Raw genomic sequence first — 12,008 nt, forward strand, 5'->3', positions numbered from 1 at the left:
ATCCTACTCTTACTTTCAGCCCAGGTCATGATCTCACGGTTTGTGAGTCTGAGCCCTACATCAAGCTCTGCATGGACACTGCAGAGCCTGCTTAGAATTCTCTCTCGGCCTCTACCCTCCTCACATTCTCTCTCTCAAAATAAACAAATAAACTTAAAAAAATTTTTTTAATAAAAAAATAAAACGTAACAAGTTTAACTACTCCTAATACTAACAAGACCAGGCCCCCAAAAACTTATATAACTACTGTCAAAAATCAAATTCTCCCTCAAAGGATAAAAAATCTATTATTTACTATAAAGTCTCATTTAACTGATAACTTTTTTTTTACTGTGATAAAATACACATAGCAAAATTTATCATCTTAACCATTTTTAATATACAGTTCAGTGATATTTAATATATTTATAATGTGCAACCAACACCACCATCATGTCCATAGTTCTTTTTTTTCATCTTATGAAACTGAAACTCTATACCCTTGAAACAATAAAATCCCATTCCTCCCTCTCACTAGGTCCTGGCAAAACCATTTTACATTGTCTCTATAAATTTGAAAATAGTAAGTATATCATATAAATGGAATCACACAGTATTTGTCCTATTGTGACTAGCTTATTTTACCCAGCATAATGTCCCCAAGTTTCATCTATATTATACCTGTGTTGAGAAACTTTTTATGTGCTTATTGATCATTTGTATTTCTTCTTTGGAGAAATGCCTACTCAAGACTTTTGCCAATTTTGAATCCAGTTGTTTTTTACTTCTGAGGTTTAGGGGTTCTCTATACATTGTCGATATTAGTCCCTCATCAGACACATGATTTGCAAATATCTTCTCTCATTCTGTGGGTTGCCTTGTTAGTCTAGTGAGAGTGTCTTGGGATGTGCAAAATGTTTTAATTTTCTCAAAGGTCAATTTGTTTATCTTTTCTTTTGTTGCCCGAGACTTTGCTGTCAAATCCAAGAAGTCATTGTCAAATGTAATTCTAAGCTTTTGTCCAATGTTTTCATCTAAGAGTTTTATAGTTTCAATTCTTACATTTAAATCTTTGATCCATTTTGACTTTTTAAATTTTTTTAAATATTTATCTTTGAGAAAGAGGGAGAGACAGAGCGCAAACAGGGTAGGGGAAGAGAGAGGGAGACATGAATCCAAAGCAGGCTCTAGGCTCAGAGCTGTAAGCACAGAGCCCAACACAGGGTTCAAACTCACAAACTGCAAAATCACAACCCAAGCAAAAGTCGGATGCTTAACCAACTGAGCTTAACCCAGGCACCACAATCCATTTTGACATATTTTGTGTATGTTGTTAAATAAGGGTCCAACTTTATTTTTTGCATGTGGATATCCAGTTTTCCCAGTATCATTTGCTGAAGAGACAGTCCTTTCCCTAGGGAATGGTTTTAGCACCTTTGTCAAAAATAATTTGATCATATATGTGAGGGGCTATTTCTTGGAGCTCTTTGGTCTATACATCTGTCTTTATTTCAGTACCCTGTTTTGATTATGATAGCTTGGTAGTAAGCTTGGAAATCAGGAGGCATGAGCCCTCAAGCTTTGTAGTCCTTTTTAAGATGGTTTTAGCTATTTGGGTTCTTTCAGTTTATTTATGAATTTTAGGATGGAGTTTTCTATTTCTGCAAAAATATCATTGGGATTTTGAGAGGGACTGCACTGACTCTGTAGGTCACGTTGGGTAATACTGATGTGTTAACAATATTAAGTCTTCTAATCAATGAACATGGAATATGCTTCCATTTATTTATGTTCTCTTTCAGAAACATTCTGCTAGTTTTCATTGCACACGTCTTTCACTTCCTTGGTTAATTCTTAAATATTTTAGTCTTGGGAAAAAAAGAAAAGAGGGAAACAAACCACAAAAGACTCTTAATGATAGAGAACAAACTCGGGGTTGACAGAGGGAGGTGCATGGGAGATGTGCTAGATGGGTGAAGGGTACTAAGGAAGGCACTTGTGTTCAGCTCTGGGTGTTGTATCTAAGTGATGAATTACTGAATTCTACTCCTGAAACCATAATTGCACTGAATGTTAACTAAAATATAAATTTCTTTAAAAAGGGTGAAAGAAATATTTTATGATTTTTGATGCTATTGCAAATGGAATAATTTTCTTAATTTCCTTCTAAGTTGTTCATTGCTAATGTACAGAAATGCAACTGATTTTGTTTACTGCTAGTTAGTTGCATGTGTTTATCAGCTCTGGTTTTTTTTGTTTTGGTAGAAGAGTTTTTCTATATATAAGATCATGTTGTCTGTCAACAGATAATTTTACTTTTTCCTTTCCAATTTGGATGACTATTTCTTCTCCCCTTTATTTCTTTTGCTACTTCCAATACTATGTTTAACAGAAATTGCAGTATCAAGGATCCTTGCCTTGTTCTTGATCTTAGGAGAAAAACTTCTAGTCTTTCACCACTGAGTATGATGTTTGCTGTGGGTTTTTCATATATGGGAATGGCTTTTATTTTGTTGAGGTAGTTTCCTTGTATTCCCACTCTGTTATGTGTTTCTATCATGGTAGGATGTTGAGTTTTGTCAAAAACTACACTGATAAATTTTTGTATGTTGAACTATCCTTGCATTCCAGGAATAAAACCCATGTGACAGTGGTGTATAGTCCTTTTAGTATGTTGCTGAATTTGGTTTATTCAGTATTTTGTTGAGGACTTTTACATCAATGTTTACAAGGAATATTTACCCATAGTTTTCTTTTCATGTAGTACCTTTATCTGGTTTTGTTATCAGGTAATGCTGACCTCATAAAATGAGTTAGGAGGTATTCCCTCCTATTTTTTGAAAAAGTTTGAAAATATGTTAGTCCTTCTTTAAATGTGTAGTAGGGGCGCCTGGGTGGCTCAGTCAGTTAAGCGTCCAATTTCAACTCAGGTCATGATCTTGCAGTTCGTGGGTTCAAGCCCCATGTTGGGCTCTGTGCTGACAGCTCATAGCCTGGAGCCTGCTTTGGATTCATGTCTACCTCTCTCTCTGCTCCTCCACCACTGTGCTCTGTCTCTCCCTCAAAAGTAAAATAACATTAAAAAAAAAAAAAAAAAAAGTGTAGTAGAATTCACCAGTTAAGCCAACAGGGTTTTCTTGTCCAGAGACTTTTGATTACTGATTCAATTACCTTACTATAGATCTACTCAGATTTTCCATTTCTTTCTGATTTAGTCTTTGTGCGTGCGTGTGTGTGTGTGTATTAGTCATAATCACTTTTTAAGATATTTTAAAAATTTTTTAAATTTTAACTCCAGTGTAGTTAACATACAGCATTATATTAGTTTTAGGTATACAATATCTACTCTTAAATTATATAGAAAACAGGATTTGGAATTACAAACAAAAATTACAGTAATACTAGCTTTTAGACTAGTAATTGTTCTTTTTTTAAAGTATTAGCCTCTTAAATCATGTAGAAAACAAGTAGTAATAATCCACTGTTACAATAACAGCTTTTATAATTGCCCATGTGTTTACATTAACTGAGATCTTTATTTTTTGATACAACTTTGATTTACTGTCTAGTGTTCTTTACTTTCACACTGCAGGAATGAGCATTTCTTGCAAGGCAGGTCAATTGGTAATGAGCTCCCTCTGGCTTTGTCTGAAAACGTCTTGATTTTTCTTCACTTTTGAGGGATGGTTTTGCCAGATATAGGATTCTTGGTTGACAATTTTTTTATTTTTTTCTTTTAGCACTTTGACTACATTGGCCCATTATCTTTTGGCCTCAAAAGTTTATGATGAGACCTCTGCTTGCAGTCTTATTGACAAACCCTTGTATGTGGTGATTGCCTTCTCTTGTGCTTTCAAAATTTTCCCTTTTGCAAATGTGATTATGATGTGTCTCAGTGTGGGTCTCTTTGACTTCACTTTACTTGGAGTTCTTGAACCTTCTTAGATGTTTACATCCATGTCTTTCAAAAAATCTGGGAAATTTCCAGCCATTCTATCTTCAAATATTCTCTCTGCCCCTTTTTCTCTCTCTTCTTCTGGGACTCCCACAATGTGTATGTTGGTACCCTTCATGATTTCCCACAGGCCTCCTATGCTCTGTTCACTTTTCTTTGATCTTTTATCTTTTTGTTCCTCAGATACAGTAATTTTCAATATTCTACCTTCAAGTTCACTTATGCTTCTGCCTGCTCAAATCTGCCTCTCAATCACTCTTTTTCATTTTAGTTCCTGGACCTTTCAGATCTAGAGGGTTTTTTTTTTGTTTGTTTATTTGTTTCTTTTTAGGTCTTCTATCTCTTTATTGACATTTCCATTTTGTTCACACATATTTTTCTTGGTTTTCCCCACATCTAACTTCAGTTTTTTAAGCGTCTTTTAAAATCTCTGTCTGTTGGGGCGCCTGGGTGGCGCAGTCGGTTAAGTGTCCGACTTCAGCCAGGTCACGATCTCGCGGTCCGTGAGTTCGAGCCCCGCGTCGGGCTCTGGGCTGATGGCTCAGAGCCTGGAGCCTGTTTCCGATTCCGTGTCTCCCTCTCTCTCTGCCCCTCCTCCGTTCATGCTCTGTCTCTCTCTGTCCCAAAAATAAATAAACGTTGAAAAAAAAAAATTAAAATCTCTGTCTACATCTGCCATCAAGTCTTTCAGATATAGTTTCTATTTATAGCTGACCCTTGAATAACATGAGGATCAGAAGTGCTGTCACCCTTGTGCAGTTAAAAATCTATGTGTAGGGGCGCCTGGGTGGCGCAGTCGGTTAAGCGTCCGACTTCAGCCAGGTCACGATCTCGCGGTCCGGGAGTTCGAGCCCCGCATCAGGTTCTGGGCTGATGGCTCAGAGCCTGGAGCCTGTTTCCGATTCTGTGCCTCCCTTTCTCTCTGCTCCTCCCCCGTTCATGCTCTGTCTCTCTCTGCCCCAAAAATAAATAAACGTTGAAAAAAAAAAAATTAAAAAAAAAAATCTATGTGTAACTTCTGACTCTGCAAAAACTTTACTAGTGTTGACTGGAACCCTTCCTGACAGCATAATGAACATATATTTTGTATATATATATATATTATAATCTTACAATGAAGGTAGCTGCAGAAAAGAAAATGTTATTAAGAAAACTATAAGAGAAAATACATTCAGTACTGTATTGCATTTATCAAAAACAATCTGCATGTAAGTCAATGAGCACAGTTCAAACCCGTGTTGTTAAAGGGTCAACTTCTCCTCCCCTCCCCCACCTTTGGCCATACTCTCTTTTTTTTCATATGCCTTGTGATTTTTGTTAAAAACTAGATATTAGAATCTAGTAATGTGGTAACTCTGGAAATCACATTCTCTCCCTCCCCCAGAGTTTGCTATTTTTCATTATTGGTTTTGTCCTTTTGACTGTTATAGGCTGTCTTTTTGCTAATGATCAACCTGAGCTGTAAAGTGTCCTAGGACCTTTCTGAGCCTTTGCCTGAGCACACACAATCACTTTCTAATTTCCCCCATATATGCAGTTGTTTTTCGGTGTCCTAGTCTTTCCTGTCTGGCTCCCAAAAGGGGAAAAAAAGAAAAAAAAAAGGGAAGAGAAGGATGACAGCCCTTTAAATCTCTTGGCTGCAATTTCAGCTGGAGGAATAGAAGACTTGCAACAATGGAAAGCAGTGTAACAACAATGGGGAGAGGTATAACACCAATGACTGCTCACTTCCTTGTACCTGTGATCAGAAACAGAACAGCAACCAGCAATCAGAACACACAGATCCCTAGTATCTGGAAGACAAGGTCATTTTTGTCCACCCTGGTTCCCCCAAGTTGCATGCAGGTGCTCCAGGAATAGAAACACAGCTGCATGCCATGTGGCTGAAGGGTGGAAGATGATACCAAGGGTGTTAATGTGCTAAAAGTTGAAAGTGACCAAACTGAGCATAATTCACCATCCAACCCTTCCCCTAGAAGTTACAAACCTTCAATAAACCCTAGAGTTCCAAAACAGTTATATCAGATTCTGCCACTGCAACTGTTGTCTAAATGGGAGACAGATTCCTGGTGTTTTCTATACTTCACCTTCCCACAATCCTCTGTCCACAGTGACATTTTAATGTAGGTTGTTATGCCCATTTTGAGGCTTAGGAAGGTTGGAAAACTTGCCTAAGGTCATACTCTTGACTGCTACACTACCATGCCTCTTATTCTGGTATATCTAAAAGAATTTGATATCCAAAAGAATTCATAAAAAAGACTCAAGAGGTGCAAAAAGCTTTGATCAATGGCTTCACCGTTGAAGTAAGTTCACAGTTTTCACAAGTGCCTATTTTTAAGTGGGTATTTTGTTATATGTCAAGTGATAAATGTTATCGTTACTCACTCACGCTACTAAAACAAAACATTAGAAGTCATCATTTAACCCCAACAAAGTCACCAAGCATGTTCAATTCAACCTCAACAATGCTCTAAAATACATTGTTCTACCTTCATCTGCATGGAGAGTGTTTTTTAATAAACTTTATTTTTGAGAAGAGTTTTAGATTTACAACATAATTGAGAAGAATATATAGTTCCCATATACCCTGTCCCTAGTTTCTCCTATGTTTAACATCTTACATTAATATAGTACATTTATAACAATTAATGAACTAATATTGATACATTGTTAACTAAAGTCAATACCATATTCAGATTTCTAAGTCTGTCTAATGTCCTTTTCCTATTCTAAGATCCCATTCGGGTATCACAGTATATTTAGTTATCGTGTCTTCTTTGGCTCCCCTTGGCTATGACAATTTTTCCGAAATTCCATGTTTTTGATGACCTTGATAATTTGAGGAGTACTGGTTGGGCATTTTGTAGAATATTCCTTAATTGGGATTTGTCTCAATTTTGTTCACAATTATATTGGGATTATGGGTTTGGAGCAAGAACGCCACAGAAGTCAGTCCCATTTTCATCATATTGTATCAAGGGTATAAACTATCACCAGGATATCACTGTTGATTTTGACCTTGATCAGTTGGTCAAGCTGTGCTTATAAGATGTCTACAAAGATACTTCAAAGTAGCTACAGAGCTACTTTATTCTCCTTTTCCTGGCAGCATTTTTAGGCCTTCATAATAGCTTGCCTAAACTACTACAGGAACCTCGTAACTGTTCTCTCTACTGCCAGTTTCATAATTCAATTTCTTCTGTATACTATTACCAGGATGACATTTCTATTTTTAAAAATTTTTTTTTTCAACGTTTATTTATTTTTGGGACAGAGAGAGACAGAGCATGAACGGGGGAGGGGCAGAGAGAGAGGGAGACACAGAATCGGAAACAGGCTCCAGGCTCTGAGCCATCAGCCCAGAGCCCGACACGGGGCTCGAACTCATGGACCGAGAGATCGTGACCTGGCTGAAGTCGGAGGCTTAACCGACTGCGCCACCCAGGCGCCCCAAGATGACATTTTTAAAATGTTGATTTGGATCATGCAACTCCCAGAGCTAAACTGCTTCAGTGTCTATCCATTACATTCAGGTTACATTTCAAAGCTTACTAAAAGTAACCAGCGCTCTTGGGAGAAATTACTTGTTCCTGTGCAGGAGCAGGTAAGGCACAAGAGGAGTCTAGAGCGTTTTTTCTATCTTAAATAAGGATATTCTCAAAGAATCATGGGAATATGTTTCACTGGACAAAGCAGAGACAATTTGAGAGTGATGGATTATAATTCACCAAATAAAAAAAGAGCCTACAAATTCACTTATATAAATAAATGAATTAATATATTAGAAGAAGCTCTTTCTTACAGTATAATGCCAATTAATAAAGCAGGAATGAGGGAGTGAGAAAATCATAAGGGAAGGCTTGGTAAAGAACAGGAAGTTATATAATCTCAAAGCATCTGGATGCAAATACTTAGTAATAAAAGGCAAAGTAATAACTTCATAGTAGTGAAATCTGGCAAACATCACCTTAACCCAATGATTAGAGATAACATCAATTTTGAGACAAACGAGTATCATATGTCCATCGCAGTTAATTGAGAAGACGTATCATTGGTATACCTGCCAAAAATGTACAATCTGAATGTAATCATGAGGAAATGTCAGAAAACTCCAAACTGTGGGATTTTCCACAAAATAACTAGCTTGTACTCTTCAAATATATCAAGGCCAAGAAATACAAAGAGTGGAGGGACTGTTTCAGATTAAAGGAGACTGATGTGACACAACAACTAATGCAATACATGATTGTGGAGTACTTAGAATGGATCCAGGACCCGGGAGGTAAGAAAGGGGTAGGGAGTGGACAGGAGAGAGGGTTGGGAGGGCTTGGAAGGGGAAATAGTTATAAAGAATATTATTGAGGCAAGTAATAAAACTTGAACATGCATGGGGAATTATGTAATAGTACTGTATCTATGATAATTTCTTGATTTTGATTATTAGGTTCTGCTAAAAAAAAAAAAGAAAGAAAGAAAGAAAGAAATCCTTGTTCTTAGGATGTACACATTCATTCACGTATTTAAGAAAAACAGCACAGTATCTCAACTTACTTTCAAATGGATCCCCCTAAAAACAGGTATGGATTTTCTTACATACACATGTATTATTTTAACTTTTTAAAAAGTTTAAAAGTATGCCAAAAAAATTATAACCAAAATCAAAGCCTAAGAATGATTGCTTCCAACTTCTTTGTCTTAAAGGAACCTCTGAGCCTTTGTACATATTATCTACCTAAAATGCCCTCCTTCTCTTCACCTGGAGAACCCCCTACCTACTCTTTACACAGCAGAAAGAGTGAAATTTTAAAATAATTTCTAATTATCCTCTAATGGCTTCCCCTCAAAACATAAGTCTGGTCTCTGAGGAGGCCAACATGTCCAACAGAACTTTACAACAAATGTTCTAGATACATGCCATCCAATATGGTAACAACTAGCCAAATGTAAGTAAGTAATGAGCACTTGAAATGTAGCTAATCTAACTGATGAATTAAATCCTTATTATAATTCAAATAGCCACATGTAGGTAGTAATTACCTTATACCCTTCCTTATACAACAGCCCAGGTTTACTTTTTTACTCTAATTTATTGTAAAAATGGCTTGCATACAACACCCAGTGCTCATCCCAACAAGTGCCCTCCTCAATGCCCATCATCCATTCCCCCACACACACACCCCTCATCAACCCTCAGTTTGTTCTCTGTATATAAGAGTCTCTTGTGGTTTGTCTCCCTCCCTCTCTGTTTGTAACTATTTTTTCCCCTTCCCTTCCCCCATCGTCTTTTGTCAAGTTTCTCAAGATCCACATATGAGTGAAAACATGGTATCTGTCCTTCTCTGGACTTATTTCAATTAGCATAATACCCTCCATTCCATCCACATTGCTGCAAATGGCATGATTTCATTCTTTCTCGTTGCCAAGTAGTATTCCATTGTATATGTAGAGAGGTCCTAAAGGTGAGGTGATGAGAGAATTACAAAGCAGGGAGCTAAGACTCTCCAGGAGCTGAAGCATCGGTCCCCTGGATCAAGCCTCTTTTATTTTGGCAAATTGTTAACAGCAAGCACATACAACATACTATTTGGCATCTTGGCAGGTCATGCACTTACAATGTATTCCATACTGCATGGTCATGAGTATATCTGGTACCAACAAAACATTCTTATCCCAGACCTGGTGTCCATATGGTGTCCTTCTGGAAAGAACGTGCAGTCCCAGCGGCTTCCTGCCTGGGAATGAAACTGTTTTCAGTTCCTTGCTGCTCCGTCCCTTTCCTTAAAGATGGTGCCTCCAGCTTCTTGTTCTCCAACAGTATATATAAACCACATCTTCATAATGCATTCATCAGTTGATGGACATTTAGGCTCTTTCCATAATTTGGCCATTGTTGAAAGTGCTGCTATAAACATTGGGGTACGGGGTACATGTGTCCCTATGCATCAGCACTCCTGTATCCCTTGGGTAAATTCCCAGTGTGCTATTGCTGGGTCGTAGGGTAGTTCTATTTTTAATTTTTTGAGGAACCTCCATACTGTTTTCCAGAGCAGCTACACCAGTTTGCATTCCCACCAACAGTGCAAGAGGGTTCCCCTTTCTCCACATCCTCGCCAGCATCTGTACTTTCCTGAGTTGTTCATTTTAGCCACTCTGATCAGTGTGAGGTGGTATCTCAGTGTGGCTTTGAGTTGTACTTCCTGATGATGCAAGACATTGAGCATCTTTTCACATGTCTTTGGGCCATCTGGATGTCTTCTTTGGAAAAGTGTCTATTCATGTCTTCTGCCCATTTCTTCACTGGATTATTTGTTTTCTGGGTGTTGAGCTTGGTAAGTTCTTTATAGATTTTGGACACTAACCCTTTATCTGATATGTCATTTACAAATATCTTTTCCCATTCTGTTGGTTGCCTTTTAGTTTTGTTGATTGTTTCCTTTGCAGTGCAGAGGTTTTTTATCTTGATGAGGTCCAAGTAGTTCATTTTTGCTTTTGTTTCCCTTGCCTCCGGAGACGTGTTGAGTAAGAAGTTGCTGCGGCCAAAATCAAAGAGGTTTTTGCCTGCTTTCTCCTCGAGGATTTTGATGGCTTCCTGTCTTACATTATTAGATCTTTCATCCATTTTGAGTTTATTTTTGTGAATGGTGTAAGAAAGTGGTCCAGGTTCATTCTTCTGCATGTTGCTGTCCAGTTTTCCCAGCACCACTTGCTGAAGAGACTGTCTTTATTCCATTGGATATTCTTTCCTGCTTTGTCAAAGATTAGTTGGCCATACATTTGTGGGTCCAAATCTGGGGTCTCTATTCTATTCCATTGGTCTGTGTGTCTGTTTTTGTGCCAATACCATACTGTCTTGATGATTATAGCTTTGTAGTAGAGGCTAAAGACTGGGATTGTGATGCCTCCCGTTCTGGTTCTTCAATATTACTTTGGCTATTCGGGGTCTTTTGTGGTTCCATACAAATTTTACGATTGTTTGTTCTAGCTTTGAGAAGAATGCTGGTGCAATTTTGATTGGGATTGCCCTGAATGTATAGATTCCTTTGGGTAGTATTGACACTTCAACAATATTTATTCTTCCAATCCATGAGCATGGAATATTTTTCCATTTCTTTGTGTCTTCTTCAATTTCCTTCATAAATTTTCTATAGTTTTCAGCATACAGATCTTTTATATCTTTGGTTAGGTTTATTCCCAGGTATTTTATGGTTCTTGGTGCAACTGTAAATGGGATCAGTTTCTTTATTTCTCTCTCTGTTGCTTCATTATTGGTGTATAAAAATGCAACCGATTTCTGTACATTGATTTTGTACCCTGCGACTTTGCTGAATTCACATATCAGTTCTTTTGGTGGAGTCGTTCGGGTTTTCCATGTAGAGTATCATGTTGTCTGCCAAAAGTGAAAGTTTGACTTCTTCTTTGCCAATTTTGATGCCGTTTATTTCATTTTGTTGTCTGATTGCTAATGCTAGAACTTCCAACACTATGTTAAACAACAGTGGTGAGAGTGGACATCCCATCCCTACAACAGCCCAGGTTTAAGTACCCTTTGCTCCCTACTATGTTCTGGACTTCATTAGCCAACACACTCTTATTTGCCTATGCTACAGTTACACTGGCTTTTTGCTGTTCCTTAATTATATCAATTACATCCTGGCCTCAATCATTATATTTACTGTTCTCTCAGCGTGGAATACAATCTCATGGTTCCCTCTCTTCTCTCAAGTGTCAGCTCAAATGGTACCTTATCAGTCTATATATCCTATCCATGTTCTACCTAAAATAGCACCCCATCACACTATGCCCTTCATCCTGCTTTATATATTGAATATTGAAGGAGTGGAATGTCATGATTTCTATTATTTACTTACAAATAAAATAGAATTTTATCTACTAGGAAAGTAGATGAAATAAATGACAAAATGTTAATGTTCAATCACTATATTGTACACTTGAAACTAAAGTAACATCATGTGTTAACTATATTGGAATTAAAATTTTTTAAGAGGTCAATATTAACTCTTCAAGCTAGATGATAATTCTTTTACTATTATTTCTTTATTATTCCAGTGTC

At 37.4% G+C, this 12,008-nt stretch overlaps 1 protein-coding gene across 13 annotated transcripts in view; it reads right to left on the bottom strand.

The window, feature by feature from the left end:
* Positions 1–12,008, bottom strand: part of EVI5 (ecotropic viral integration site 5) — a 235,403-nt gene that overhangs the window by 129,397 nt on the left and 93,998 nt on the right. The gene's annotated exons all lie outside the window — the stretch shown is intronic.

This window comes from Puma concolor, chromosome C1 (assembly GCF_028749965.1).
Source record: "Puma concolor isolate L17-30 chromosome C1, mPumCon1.1.hap2, whole genome shotgun sequence".
Taxonomy (NCBI): Eukaryota; Metazoa; Chordata; class Mammalia; order Carnivora; family Felidae; genus Puma; species Puma concolor.